The sequence below is a fragment of the Limulus polyphemus genome, unplaced genomic scaffold (genome assembly GCF_000517525.1).
Source record: "Limulus polyphemus unplaced genomic scaffold, Limulus_polyphemus-2.1.2 Scaffold25, whole genome shotgun sequence".
Classification (NCBI taxonomy): Eukaryota; Metazoa; Arthropoda; class Merostomata; order Xiphosura; family Limulidae; genus Limulus; species Limulus polyphemus.
In genome coordinates, this window is record NW_013665635.1 from 1,431,982 (window position 1) to 1,446,800 (window position 14,819).

A 14,819-nucleotide genomic window follows, 5' to 3' on the forward strand; every position below is an offset into this window, starting at 1 on the left:
GGGCTTGGTGAACTTAGATTCTCAAAATGCTTTTGCTAAGGTGCCAAATAGAAAATTAGTTAAAAAAACATCTCATCAGTAGAGGAGAGAAAAACCTGGTTTATTAGATTGAAGGGTGGCTAGGTGAAAGAAAGTAAAAAGTTTTTATTAATGGAGTCAAGTCAAACAAGACCATTGTTACTAGTGGTGTCTCAGGGTTTAGTGTCTGGCCTTTGGTTTTTTTTATTTACATTATTCCGACACTAATAGGGACGTAATTAGTAAATTTTGCTGATGATATTAAACTCTACTCATTTGTAGCTGTACTGAAAATGTTGAGATGCTACAGAATAACTTGGATCAATTGGTAAGTTGGACAAATAGATGGTGAATGACCTTTAATTACAGAAAGCAGAAGGCAATACATTTGGATTACCATAATTTTGATCACATGTTTAGTTTAGCTGTGAGCCTATTTAAAAGCATAAATGAAGAAAAGGATCTTAGTATATTTGTAGATAAATTAGTCACGCCATCAAGGCATGGCTCTATTGCTCATAGTAAAGCTAATAGAATTTTAGAATATATTTACAGATATATTGCTCACAACAGAAAATTACCTCTTTATAAAAAAAAAAAAAAAAAAAGCCATTACTTCATATAATGTAAGCAATTTTGGACTCCTCATTCAATCAAAAATATTGATCTATTGGAAAAGGGTTTAGAGAAGGGCTACTAAGATGGTTCTGGGAATGGGTTGAGATCTTTTCTTTTAGGAGTAGAAGGATAAGGGGTAATCTTTTTGAAGTTTATAAGATTATACAGGGGATCAATATGATAAAAGTCCTTGGTTTCTTTGTGCTGCATTTTGCAGACAATAGGATGATAAGACACAAGTTTAGCATAATTTACACACAGCAAGGAACAACTTGGTCCTTCAAAACTATTATTAAATACCAACCAGTGAGAAAATTAAAATTTAAACCCTCTATTTATTTTTTGGGAGGAATTAGCAATTCTCCTCTTAAGCTCTTATAAAGCTAATCACCGTGTTAGTAAATGAAAACTGTCTTAACTAGGACCTAGATTGCCTTTCAAATTTTAAACTTATGAGATTTATAGAGTAAATAGATGATTTTATTAAAAATAAAGGATGAATTTATATTTTTACTTTTCTCAGGGATAGATGCGGAAGGGCAACCTGGAAGGACCAAAGAGTTCTTTGTTGTCTGTAATATCATGTAGTTTTGAGTAGGGTGATAATAAGAAATAGGAGAATCTGGATGGGTCAAATGGGTTCTTGTTATCCCTTGGAAATGAAATAAGTAGGTAATTACAAATCTTGAAAACCTTTTTCTCTGTAAAAAGACTCCTCTTTGTGATGTAAATATGTTGGCACACTAAATCAGCAAGTCAGGAAAAGCATTCAAATCAACATTTAGTTACTTCAAACTTTGTAATTTCTTCGATCATTAGGACTATCTATTGATAAACAAAGTATAACTGTTTCGATAAATACAAATTTGTATTTTTTTGTCATGTTGTTAGAGTTGCAATGACAGAATTCCAAAGACTGACATTCTGTTGGGCTATAAAATATTCTATTGAAACTCCAAACTTAATAATTTACATGTTTCTTTATGTATTATGTAAACTACTTTCTGCTCCATAAGAACTATTCAGAATGAATTATCACATATTTCGATATATACACAACTTGAAATCAAAACTTTGCACCGATATATTTCTTTAGTAATGTTACACGTACATGTACAATATGGATGTTTTATATATGTCAGAAAGATTAATAACAATAATGAAAAAAATGTACTCAAAGAAAAAAAACTTAATGCTGTATATTTCCTTAATATTTCACCATTTCAGCTTCTTCAGCAAAAGAATAACTTCACATGTTCTTTCTGCATCTTCTGGTAGCAGTATATAGAGTGCAGTTGTCTTGAAAAAGCTGAAAGGGAAACATGAACCTACGTGTACATGTAGATTTTATGTGAAAAGATCATTTGCTAATGTCATCAATGTGGCAACTGAACCATTGTTTTGCCATATTCAAAACCATTATGGTAATGTTTACTACAGCTCTGAATGAGCTGAGTATTTTGTAACAAAATTTGGCAAGCTCTTAATAAACGTTATAAAGTATGTTGTATAGCAAAACATTTCACAGTCTGGTATGCCAACCACTGGGCTATGCAATCTATTGGGAGTGAAAAAATAAAACTGGTAATTAAAAGGTTCTAAATATATAGATTTCAATCAGGAGATTCCAAGGGTGGAATGTTTTTAATTGTCAACTGTTGCAGGCCACTTGATCAGACAGGTGATGTCAAGGAGAAATTGAACAACGATATCAAGATTGTTATTAATAAATACTTTTGCAATAATTATGGGAGACTTTTCTTTTAGACATACTTATTGAGATTGTATGGTGTCAAATAGTAACAGACTTAAGTGATTAAGGATAGTTTTCTATACCAAAAAAGTCACAGAGCCAACCAGGGATTGTTAAACACTAATGAGGATATGGTTGCAAGCATTGAGGTGGGAGGAGCATTTGGGAATGAGTGATCACTGCATAATTTGGTTTTATGTTTTGCTACCTATTGAGATGAAGTGAAATTTCCTAATTTTCAGAAAGCTAAATTTGAAGTCATGAGATTTTTTATCAGCAAATCTAGATAATGAGTTTAAAAGGCGATGTGGGATAGGTTTGAGAAATTAAAAAACAAAATTAATTTTAATTCACAGTAAGAAAGTTCCTAAAAAAAAAAAGAGGTTTTTAAAGGATAACAAGGAAGATTAGACCTAACTGGCTTACTAAAAGCATAATGGTGAAAATCATCGTATCATTTTCAGTAGCTCAATAGACAGTGGTCAGTTGCCTTAAGACTGGCAAGTTGCTAGTGTTACTCTTAAACTATCTCAAAATGGGTGTATGGGTGATATGAGTTGCCCTGGAAACCAAAAGCCAGAAAGTCTTATATAACTTGTGGACAATGAATCATTAAGTCCTCCATGGTTATCCTTACACATTTAGTGACTTACACTTAAGAAAAGTAAAAATTTAAATTCACTCTTTACATTTCAAGAACTAATAAAATCTCACATTCCTGAAAGTGCTGCTAACTGCAACATATCCCAAATGGCAGTATTATTACTAATACTATTATGTATTAAACTTAAAAATTGTGATAAAAGTTTAGATAATCCCGATCTTTACACATCAAATGTGTCATCTATCAAATCATTTGTAATATATGTGGAGACACACATATATAGGAGAAACCGGAAGGCCTTTCCACAAATGCATCTCAGAACACATCAATGAGCTGTATACACATAACCAAAACAAAACTGCTCCAGCAGAACATTTCCAACACAAACACAGAAAACCAGAACTCATTTAAAGTTTGTATGTTACAAAAAAACAAAGATTTTAAAGAGAGAAAATATATGGAAGCTATACTTATTAAAGAGAAAAATCCAAAAATGAACAGAGACAATGGATGGTACATGTAACCAACACATCATTCACACAACAACAAATTGTATCAATACATTTTACACTTGTTACTTCCAATTTAAGACTTGCTTCCTCTGGAGTACCACACAGTCTTACAATTAGTTTTTAACACTGCTAGTAAATTTTGAATCTTTTCCACTTACTATTTTTTCTTAGCAATTTCTATTTCTGTCTGTGCGTTTTCAGTTAATCATAAAACATATTTTGGTTCTCTTTATTTCTATATTTTATTTTAGTAATATATGCCATATGTTAGTATAGCTACATAATATAAGTATACTATATTAGAACACTAATGAAACAACAATGATATTTTATACATTGTTGGAGACAAGTGCAACAGACTGGAGAGAGGGGGAACATCACAATCAATTTTATAAATTAATGTATACTTGAATTATTTTACTTCAATATCAAACAGATTGTATGTATTAACCCTGAAGAAGCTGTAAATGTGAAACATTGGTAGTAATAAAAAACAAATTTATATACATCTGGAGTGTAAAGGTCATTTATCTAAACTTTTATCACAATGTGTAAACCCCTCCAGTATGTACTACAAACTTTGAAAGAAAACAAACAAATATTAAACTTAGAAAGTTTTTAATGTTAGTGCTTTATACAGCCAACAGGCTAAACCCTTCTTTCATTTCATGGCATATGAAATTTATGTCACCCAACTCCATTTCATTTTCAATCTGGAAAAATATAGCTTTCACTATATCCTAAAAGTAAAACATAATACAATTACAAAAGGGATAGCCTCCACACAAAACTTGGCTGATACTAATTAGTATAACAGCAATAAAGTTACAAGCAGTTTTATTTAGGAGGGATAGTTTAGGCCTAACGTCACACAACGTTAACTATTTCCTTCTATAAAATTCTTCTATTTACTATATTCTTACTTCTTAGTAAACAGGTTAAACCGTACAAATACAAATTCGATTTATCCGGCCGAATTAAGGTTTAGAATTAAACGGCATAGTATTAATATTACTATACAATTACTTTAAAAATGTAACTTAAACATTTTGTTACTATAACCTATCATTATATATACACCTATAAAATCTAGTAATTCTCAAATATCAGTTCAAGTCAGTATTTAATCAAAACCATCACCATACTCACTGAAATTCGGAACTTCAATCAGACATGTTTAAGCCTAAGTTATAAAAACTTTCTTTTCCCCATGCCAACCACCTGTACACATCCGCCATAGCGTAGTTATGGTAGTAATAGTAAATACGCACTACTTGCATGTTGATACAACCTTCTAACCTTCTTTGAACTCAATTTAAAAGCTTGAGGCATAAGTCTGTAAGTATACTAAAAGCTAAAGCAACAAGCGTTGTAAACATGGTAAAACTATAAAAGCAGTTGAGAAGATATTTTCTCCAGTATTTACTTTATTGTTTTTTCGTACCAGCATCTTACAGAAAAAGAACTAACTCAAAGACATATAACACTTTATAAATGTTTGAACACTACAGTATTATTGTTAAAAGTTTCTCTTGCTGCAAGATACATTACACTTTATAGGGAACAGCCTAATCACGTTAGATATTGTAAAAATATAATCCCTCCGCTACCAGTATTTGTAACTCCAAAAGAAATATAAAATTTGAAACAGTATAATTAATTGGATTAGAAAATAGCTTGACTATTTTAATCGGTTCTACATATTCTTTCATGAAAATTTTATCATTTACTTTAAATCAGAAAATCAAACTACAGACATCGTCCTCGGGCAGAACTTGGACAGGAGTATTGCCGTACTTTCTTCTCGAGTTCGATCGTCAAGCGAGTTTCGGGGTTTTTATTTCTATAGCCTGTAATTATATTGCGTCCCAACAGAGTCGATCGGGTCATTCATTTTGACTTGTTTTTAAATTATGGACCTTCAGACTCTTCAGAAACAATTAAAGTCAACTATCCAAAAACACCAGGTATGGTTTATGAAGTTTTTAAATCTTTCTTCATCTTCTTAGTTTTACTAAATCTGAGCTCACAGCTGAAAAGTGAAACCTGTGCGAGCTGAAACTTAAATGAAATAAAGTTTGCATTTTTGTATAACTATAAATATTGCGATAAACTATTGTTAAATACTAACTTAGTTCATACTTCTACTATAGTAATATTACCACTAGTATTAGTACTAATTATACTTGTACTAAGTTATAATTATACTGTTAGTGTTACACTTATAGAATTAGTAGATGAAAATTGAAGTAAAATTATTAAGATTTTGGAGGACATTTTGTGAATACATTTACAATATTATTATTCAAGAAGGGATTTTGAAAATTTATGCCAATTTTATTCTAATTTTAGTAGTATTGTAAGACTTATTTCAAAAGCTGTTTGATATAGATAAACTTATTGGGCTTATACTAAGTTACAGTAATACTAAGTTTAACAAGTTAGTGGGCAAGCCGACGGTAGTATTACTTGTAAGTTGTAGTAGTATTACAACAGCTAGCAATTGCCGAGCTTCTTCTAATATAGCCAGCTGCCTTCGGCAACTCGTGTGTGTTTACGTCAAATTTATCGTACATTACAACAGAGTTTAAAACTATTTTAAACGTTTCAGTTATTACCTTATAATCAGTTTTTCAAGGTTATATTTTTTTGTTTGTTTTCAGTTAATCATATATATTTCTGTTTTTAATTTAGATTGTGGTGTCCAAAATGAGAGACGATCCTCAGGTAAGTTGTTCAATGTTCATACTTATGGCTGTTTGGGTAGATATCGATTTTTCCAGGCATAGAGTTGTACTTGTAGTGAAAGTTGCAGTGCTGCAGAGTGGCTGCATAGGCCAGTTTGTTATTTCACAGTTGCCTAATAGTAATATTTTAAAATCTCGTTTGTGAGAGAATAATTACATTAATCTGATAGCACTGTGATACTTTTGTTTCAGTATAACCATGAAGAAATCAGAATAACTTTTGAATGTCATAACACAACTTAGAGAATGTATTTCAGTTTTGAGAAGATGTAAAGTCATACAGCTTAAGTTAAGGGCACAGAAACTTATAGTTTGAGAAAAACAGATTTTGAGAAGGACTTGAATATACCACAGACAATAACTTGAAGCCTCCAGTTGAATGTTTAACATTTCATTGTGTAGTAAAAGCAGATTTAGAATGTTGGAATTCATTGATTAAAAAATTGAAGTCCCAGAGGAAAATTTATTAATGTTTTTTTTTTTAATTAGGCCTGTTAATTAAGTCAAATTTAAAAACCTGCAATCAGTTTTAGTTTAAATGACTTAATTGATAATTAGTTTGAGAAATATACAAACAAGCACTTATCAATAGTCTTATATTGTTATCTGTGGAACACAGTGAAGTTGAAGATAATTGATTCAAGTTAATGAGTTTGACAAGTTACTTATGAGTATTTTTGTAGAGTTGTATGACAATAGAATTGATAATGGGATCTGATTAACTGGCTTAGAAGGCCTGGAACCAGCCATGAATATTCTTTGGTAGCACTAATTTTCCTTTGTAGTTGATAAAGTTTGGAATGTTTTTTTTTGATAATGTACTATGTACTGAAAATGTAGATTTATAACATTCAGGGAATAAATATTTGATTGGGAAACATTTTTTTAAGCATGAATGGCTATTTGGAGAATGAAAAGTGTGTTTACTTGTGAAACCTTAAATTTCACAGTGAATAAATTTTTGTGTGTGTGTACAAGGATTTTTAGGGTAAATATATACTTACAATAATTTAAGAACAACAGGGGATCTTTTGGTCCACCTGGGCCAGCCTGTCCACTAAACTAAACTTTAAAATAAAGTTAAAACATTCCACCACATCTAAAGGCAACCTATTCCAAAGCCCAAACACCCTCTTAGAAAAATAAGACTTTCTTAGCTGAAGATGATTCCTACCCTGTCAAAATATATATTTGTATTCCCTAGTCCTACCACTCTCACCAATAAGTACCAAAAAGAAAAAAAGATGATGGGTGAACACTATCAATTCCATTAACAATCATAAAAACCTCAGTAAAATCTCTTCTAACTTTTCTTTTTTCAAGAGAAAATAATTTCAAATATCTTAACCTGACTTTGTAAGACAACTTTTCTATCCTAGGTGTCATTCTAGTAGCCTTCCTCTGAACCTTTTCATTACCTCCACATTGGCATGTTTTCTTTGGCCTTTTCCTTACACATGTGGTTTCTCTGTTGTTGGGATCTTCTGGGGAGAGATGCTGTATTGTCTCAAGTTCAATTATCATCTACTTATCTTTGGGACTTACATATGGCCCTTTTTCTCCAATGGTCTGTTTTTGAGGATATTTCTGAGACTTTATAATCCAGTGTAGAATCTGTGAGATTGTCGATCATTTGTCTCGTTTTGAGTCTAGTCAATCTTCTATTACTGTTTCCTGTCTCTCATTCCCAGTCTTTACCAGTTCCTACCTCTAGGTATTCCTCCACTCATCGTATTATTCGATGTAGACACGTCACCTACAGTACCGGTGATTACCCTGTGGGTTCTGGTCCAGTGGGGACTTGCTTGATCTCATCCTTCTCCAGGTTGTTTGTGTTACCCAAGAAAACTGGACACTGGTGGCATGTGATAGATTTATCCCAGCTCAATCAATTTTTGGTTCTGCCTCACTTTACCATGGAGCCTTTTCTCACTCTAAGGTGGGCCTTTTCACCAGGTCTATGGATGACCAAGATAGATGTCTCAAATGCTTATCTGTATATTCCTATATTATGATGTTCGAGGTACTATATTTGGTTTTTTCATTACAGTGTAGTGTATCAGTTTTGTACCCAACCCTTTGGGCTTGCTTTGGCTCCGTATGTCTTTTGTTGAGTGGTCAAGGCTTTTGCCCAACATATGCATTCTTGAGGGTTGTTCTTACACTATTACATGGACGACTGATTTCTGTTAGCTCATTCCAAATGGGAGTCTGCCCATCACACTCATCTGCTTCTTTTGGAGACATCTCATGTGGGTTGGTTAATCAAGTTGGAGAAGTCATTCCTTATACCTACCCAATATCTTGTCCACTTGGGCATCTTTTTCAACACTCATCTCAGTCGGGTCCAACCTTCTCCTTTTTGACTCCATTTAATGGAGCTTTCAGTTCTCCACACCCTTACTGCTCCTGAGGTACTATCACTTTTGGGGATGTGGTCTTCTCAATGGAACCTTGTGCCGGACCCCTTGGATGCTCCTATTTTCCTTTCTTCTTCCCTTGATGACAATCTGCATTGGTGAGTGGACATGTAGGTGGGTGTTCCACTTCCACCCCCTCATCTAAATTTGTATATCTTCATGAACACTTCAGGTGAGTGGTCTCCGGCTGAGAGCTTGTTGTATGTTATGCTTTGGATCATTTTCTTCATCTTGTCTGGTTATGATCCATTTTGACAATTTTACGGTGTTTGTTTATATCAATCACCAAGGCAATACCCATTCTCATTCCCTTTTTGGTCAAACCTTGGGTCTCCTTTTTTTGGATCCACATACTCAGTATTTGTTTCCTTGCATGTCATGTTCCGGGTGCATTCAACCTTGTCATGGATCATCTTTACCAACTGGACAAAATTTATTTAATGGAGTGGTCTCTCAATCCTCAAGTTTTTCAGTTGTAATGCCTTTGGTAGAGTACTCCTTACCTGGATGTTTATCACTGAGGCCTCTAGAATTTTTTCTAGCCTCGACACAAATGAATTGCAAACACAACCGAGTTACATAAACAAACTTTCATAACTATCACCTCTAAAATAATTAACTTTTAACTCTCTTGTTTTGAAAAAACTAAACAATCATGAAATATTAACTCAAAATAAATAATAATGCCTACACTAAACAGTCTTGTATATCCAACAAGCATTTCTTATCATTTTCTTAAGAAAAAGAATTTAAGAAATTTTAAATTATACATGCGAGATAAGCCCCAGGTGGCTCAGCAGTAATTCTAAAGGCTTATAATGCTAAAAGTTGGGTTGTGATAATTGAGGTGGTCAGAACACGGATAGCCCATTGTGTAGCTCTATACTTAACAGCAAAGACCGTATGAGATAATGCTTCTTTCTTTGAAATCATCCTAGTCATCTTCCTTACAACTCCTTTCAATAATATTGTATTCTTTCTTATAGAAGGAGCCTGAAACTGCACTCATTTAATCAAAGTGAGACCTAATTAGTGATTTGTGTGAAGAGATAGTTACCTGTTTTGACTAGTAAGCAGTATGTCAACATATTAAATATAGTAACAGAGTACTCTCTCAATGGCTTTATGACATATCTATCTCTAGCCAAAGATTTACTTATGTAGTCATACACTTGAGTAGATTTCCATCTAAAATAATTGTGTTTCCATATTAAGTACTGTAGTACTTTAACATTCGTAGTATAGATAGAAATACAAAAGAGTGTAATGTCATCAACAAATTTTGCTGGTTTACTAATTATACCCATTCCAATATTATTAATGTCCAGTTATACTAGAGTTCTTTAATAATGACTTTATGCAGGTACTTTTATTGAACTACTTTTCAATCTAATTAACTGCAGTGGTCTTTTCTTTAACCCCCACTGATGAGATATTTTTAGTTAATAGTCTGTGTGGCATCTTATCTAAAGCTCTATGAAACTCTGAGTATGAGTACTTAGTCCAAACCCTCTCCATGGTGTAGAAAACAAGTAACAGATTCAAAAGTTAGGGTGAATCTTATCACTGTATTTAAAAATATGAGGAACATTAGCAACTCTCCAATCCTTGGCACTTGCTAATTGTATGTTTATTTACCAAAAATTGAATCTTTGACCTTTTTTAAAAACCTGAGAAAACATTATTTAGTTTTGGTGCTTTTTCTTTTTACTTTATCAATCTTTTTTCTTACCACCAAGAGATACCATGTTTACTCTAATAAAGGAGCCCTCTTTCTCTGCAGATATCATGCTGTTTCTAAGTATAACTCACTATTTAAGATAAGATATTTAACATAGATGCTAACTAGAGGGTGCATGACGTTAAGGTGAAAAAAAGGCTATAAAAGTAGGCCTAGAATATTTTAAATATGCAGAGGCTTTGGAACCAGGGGTGCTGTAGCACCCCCACTTTTACATATTTGGTACCACTCTTATCTTGGTGTATCCCTGATCTATGCAGATGTTTTCTGTATGGATAATGCTCTCACTGGCCCCTCCATCTTCTCAATGTGGGATTGTAGCTATAAGTGTCAGCGGATGGTAAGTATGTTTTGGAAGTTAACATTTTCCTAAATTGAAGAAGTGATAAAACTATATGAATGAGGTGCTTATGTACAGTACTGGGATAGAGGGCGCATTGATGTTGGTGGAGAGTGTACTGCGAAGGGCAATTGAGTGGAGTATAAAAGACTGGAGCAAGCGAGAAAAAAATTGGACCAATGTTTAGATGGACAAAGATGGAAACCCTAATGGTAGAGGAATAGCTATAAGTGTCAGTGGAGGAAAGTATTGTTGGAAATAAATTTTCAATTTAAGAAAATCTTAATTTTCACTGTTTTGTACATTGTGTCCAGTCTCTTTCTTTGCTTCAAGAACAGTTGAGGTTAATAGAATTCAGGTTCACCCCATAATTCATCTGCTTTGAAAACCTCTTCCTATTTTGCAGCTCCTACCAAACTGTTTACTCTTAAAGGAACGTAAGTGCACTTCATAATATCACCATGGCATTTTGTCCTTCAGTTTTTTTCAATTTAGATACATATTTTGTTTTAATAAAGGCTTATTTAATACAATTAAAAATTAAAATGGCAATATCATTGTACTGTTTTTCTCATTATCCAAAATCAATTTAAACAATAAGTAATTTGTTGGGTGTAATTTACCAACAATAGAAAATTTATCTGTGCTGTCAATTTTTCTGTACAAGAGAATCCTCAAGTAAGTATCCTTTTGGGAGTTAAATTTATAAGATAATAGGTAAACTACATGTGTAAACAGTGATAGATCAGAGAAAATGGAGCTGTAATTTTGCTAGGTGATGTTTTTAGCATTTTTCAAGAAAGGATGTCTTTTGAAGGGAAACAAAGAATCAGTGTTTTATGATAACAGTAGTCAATTTTGAACCAAACATCAGAGAGAAAAGTGGGTTTTTCACAACTTATCTGAGAAGTCCTAGTACTGGGAAGTCAACTAGTTTTGATACAATTATAGTTAGTTTTAGAGAAAAATAATATCACTGCTAATAACGGTTCTGAATTTGTTAGTGGAGGAGGGCAACCATTTGCTAGTGCCTAATCTGAAAATGTATTTCCAAACGTACTTACTTTTGCTGACATTTTCCCTCCCCATTGAGAGCCAGTGTTAGTAATTGGGATGGGGTAAGTCTAAAAATGTGATTATATTGTTGTCATACAGTACCTGCATAGAGGGCGTGTGAGGGCCGGTGTAAAGTTTTGCAAATTAGATATTACTGAGCACAGTCGAGTGAGGTATAAAGACTGGAGCAAGCAAACAGGATGTTTAGGTGTCAAAGATGAAGATTGAGAAATATCTATAAGTGTCAGCAGAGGTAAGTACGTCTGGAAATACATTTTCAGATAGGAAAATGATAATTTAAAAATTTTTTAAATGGATTGTGCTCTTCAAAGGAATAAATATTACTCAATTACGAAAGAGAAATGACCAAAGATTAGAAAATATTATATTAGCCACTTGTTTGTAATCTCCTCATATTCATAAGACATAGAGTGGAAATATCAAATTGTTTTAGAATAAAATTTTCTAAATCCAAAAATTCAACTTACTTTAGAGTGAATAGTATGTGGTACCTTTGCACATGTGCTACATTTTTTCCTGCTAGCTTGTGAGTGGGGTTATGAACACTGATTCAAACATGGTGTACCCTGAATTCTGAATTGGGCCAGCATCACAAATTCCGTTACCATAATTGGGTTCAGCAACTCTGAATAATATTATTATCATCCCAGGATGACTTTTCAGACATGCTTTAGCTCCCCTTGGTGTAGGAAGGCTAAAGCTATCCAAGGGGGTTCTTACCTCCCATAAAAACCATTATGATATATTCCCATGTACCAAGTATGGTCCGTCTAACTTGTGAGTGGGGTATGAACACAGTTTCAAAAACGATGACCCCAGGATCTCACATTCAATGTCCCATTCATGTTTGTTGGCCTTGCAGACCTGTGCCTAGAGTCTCATCATGCTTGGGCTATCTGGCATTTTATGTCTCCCTTGGTAGGGGCCTACACCATGTAGATAAGGACATTTTCAATGCTAAGTCTGCCTGCCTAATTGTTTCTGATAGCTTCAAACTATGGGTCACACACTCAACACAAATTCATGTAGGATGAAAACGGAATTCTATCATAATCATTCATTGAGATGTCCCTTATCCCACCTTTATGTATTGGAATACTAATGATAAAATGTATCACTAAGTACAGTTATATTGTTTTAACTTGACATTACACTATTAATCGATTGAGAATTTATGATTATATTAATCATTCAATGATTCCACATTATGTTTGCTTAGTTTATACATATCCTGTTAATGTCTTTCAGAGTATAGTTCTTCAGAAACACCTACATGATCTTCAAAGTGAAATTCAGAATCTGAGTGAAAAACAGGTATGTCTATTATTCAATTATACTGAAGCAAAAGTCATCCAAGTTTTTAATAGAAGTGACAAGATTTTATAGGTCTATAATTTTTAAACTATGTAAATTAAATTAAAAATTATAAGAATTATATGCAGAAGGTGGAAAAGCTTCCTTTCATTGAATATTTTTTAGTAAAATACACACTTAACACTTTGGTAATTTGAGTGTTAAACAATAACTTATATTTATACAGGGTTCTTGCATTCTCTTTGGGGAGGAATTTCTGAGATAATTCTTCTCTGCATTTCTCTATTCTAGTAAATATTTCTTTAATACTGTATGACCTGAATTACTGCCCTAACCATACTACATACTCATGTTCAGCAGACTGCCTGTTAGGTAATAGTTGGTTGAGCGGTCTTACATTCCCCCAATCTATGTGACACTAGCATCAAGCAGAAGGTTCTTTTGACATTATCTTTCACTCTACTATATTTATTGAATAAAGAGTATTTATTTTCTTGTATGAAAATGATATGGTTTCCCACCAAGTGATGCCACACTAGGTCTCCCTCCTCCAGTGGGTGACACACTGCACTGGTTTTTCCTTTGTAATGGTATAATTTCAGAAAGTAGTTCATATTTTTAATTCCTTTATCTACATCGGCCCCTCCACCATCTTATCAGTGTGGTATTCTAGCTAATAGCTCTTTATAGAAAATGAATAGCATTTGTAAAGATAACATTTTCATTATCTGAAATACAAATTTCAGATAGATACTAACCTCTCCACAGAACCTCCCTGATTTTGGTGTTTTTGTTTTACTTTTGCCATGTCAAGAGTGAATTTCTGTTGAAACACTAGTGCCCATAAAGAGGACATGTCACATTCCTATTAGTGAAGGACTATAGTCTAATGATGATTACATCACAGGTTTATGCAGTCCATGTTAATATGTGTAGAGGTAGGATTTCATTCAAGACTTGTGGCATGTGCAAAAATAATCTTGGCAGAAGTGTGAAGTAATAGCTCTTAGTTCTGTAGAGAGGTATCTATATATTTTAAGGTGAGAAGAATGTTAATTGATTTTTTTTTCTGTTCTTATATTGCTATTGCCCAGTTCTTCTGAATAATGTGTTATTGTAGCTACCATATATGCTTGTATGCATAACCATCTACATCGTTTCCACACATTTTTTAAAGATATATAATATATATTTAATGTATAAACATAAAACATAAAGAAATATAAAAGTAATGTCATTCTATTCATTCATTCAAATTTTATTTCAATATATCACTGGTTATAATGACTTGCTCTCAGATGACTCTCCACATACATTTGATGCTGGCTACACCACAGTTAGCATATTTGATACTGAACATATATTTAAAAACATAATGCATTTAGAAAGAGCTTTAGTTTTAGGCTTTCAAAGTATATGTACTTAGATAATACTTTAGTCTCCAAACAGTATTATAGTTAGCCAAATGTTATTCCAAAACAAGATAGCTTGAAATTATTCTAAAAAGTAATGTTTTTAAAAGAAGAAATTTTAGTTTTAGGCTTGTGTTTTTACACAAACTGGTGCATATTTTGTCCTAATCATGATTTTTTTTGTATAATTATAGAATTTTGTCTGAAATTCTACAGTTTTATCCATTTGAAAATGATGCTCTGAAAGTAAAGCACTACAAATT

General features: G+C 32.9%; 1 protein-coding gene and 1 long non-coding RNA gene across 5 annotated transcripts in view; one reads left to right on the top strand and one right to left on the bottom strand.

Annotated features, from left to right (window-relative positions):
- Nucleotides 1-5,041, bottom strand: part of LOC106459099 (nuclear pore complex protein Nup50-like) — a 33,915-nt gene extending 28,874 nt beyond the window's left edge. For 2 of the 4 annotated variants that reach the window (XM_022385630.1, XM_013918688.2), the window contains exon 1: nt 4,655-5,039. The gene's annotated coding sequence lies outside the window, so the exon portion shown is untranslated. Of the gene's footprint in view, nt 1-1,855; nt 1,946-4,654 lie in introns of all 4 variants that reach the window. The other 2 variants (XM_022385621.1, XM_013918696.2) reach the window with 2 other exon arrangements.
- A 98-nt stretch (nt 5,042-5,139) lies between these two features.
- Nucleotides 5,140-13,144, top strand: LOC111085720. The gene is made up of 3 exons (XR_002610529.1): nt 5,140-5,472; nt 6,200-6,232; nt 13,079-13,144. It is a non-coding gene; the product is annotated as an uncharacterized LOC111085720 (long non-coding RNA).
- Nucleotides 13,145-14,819: the final 1,675 nt, after the last annotated feature.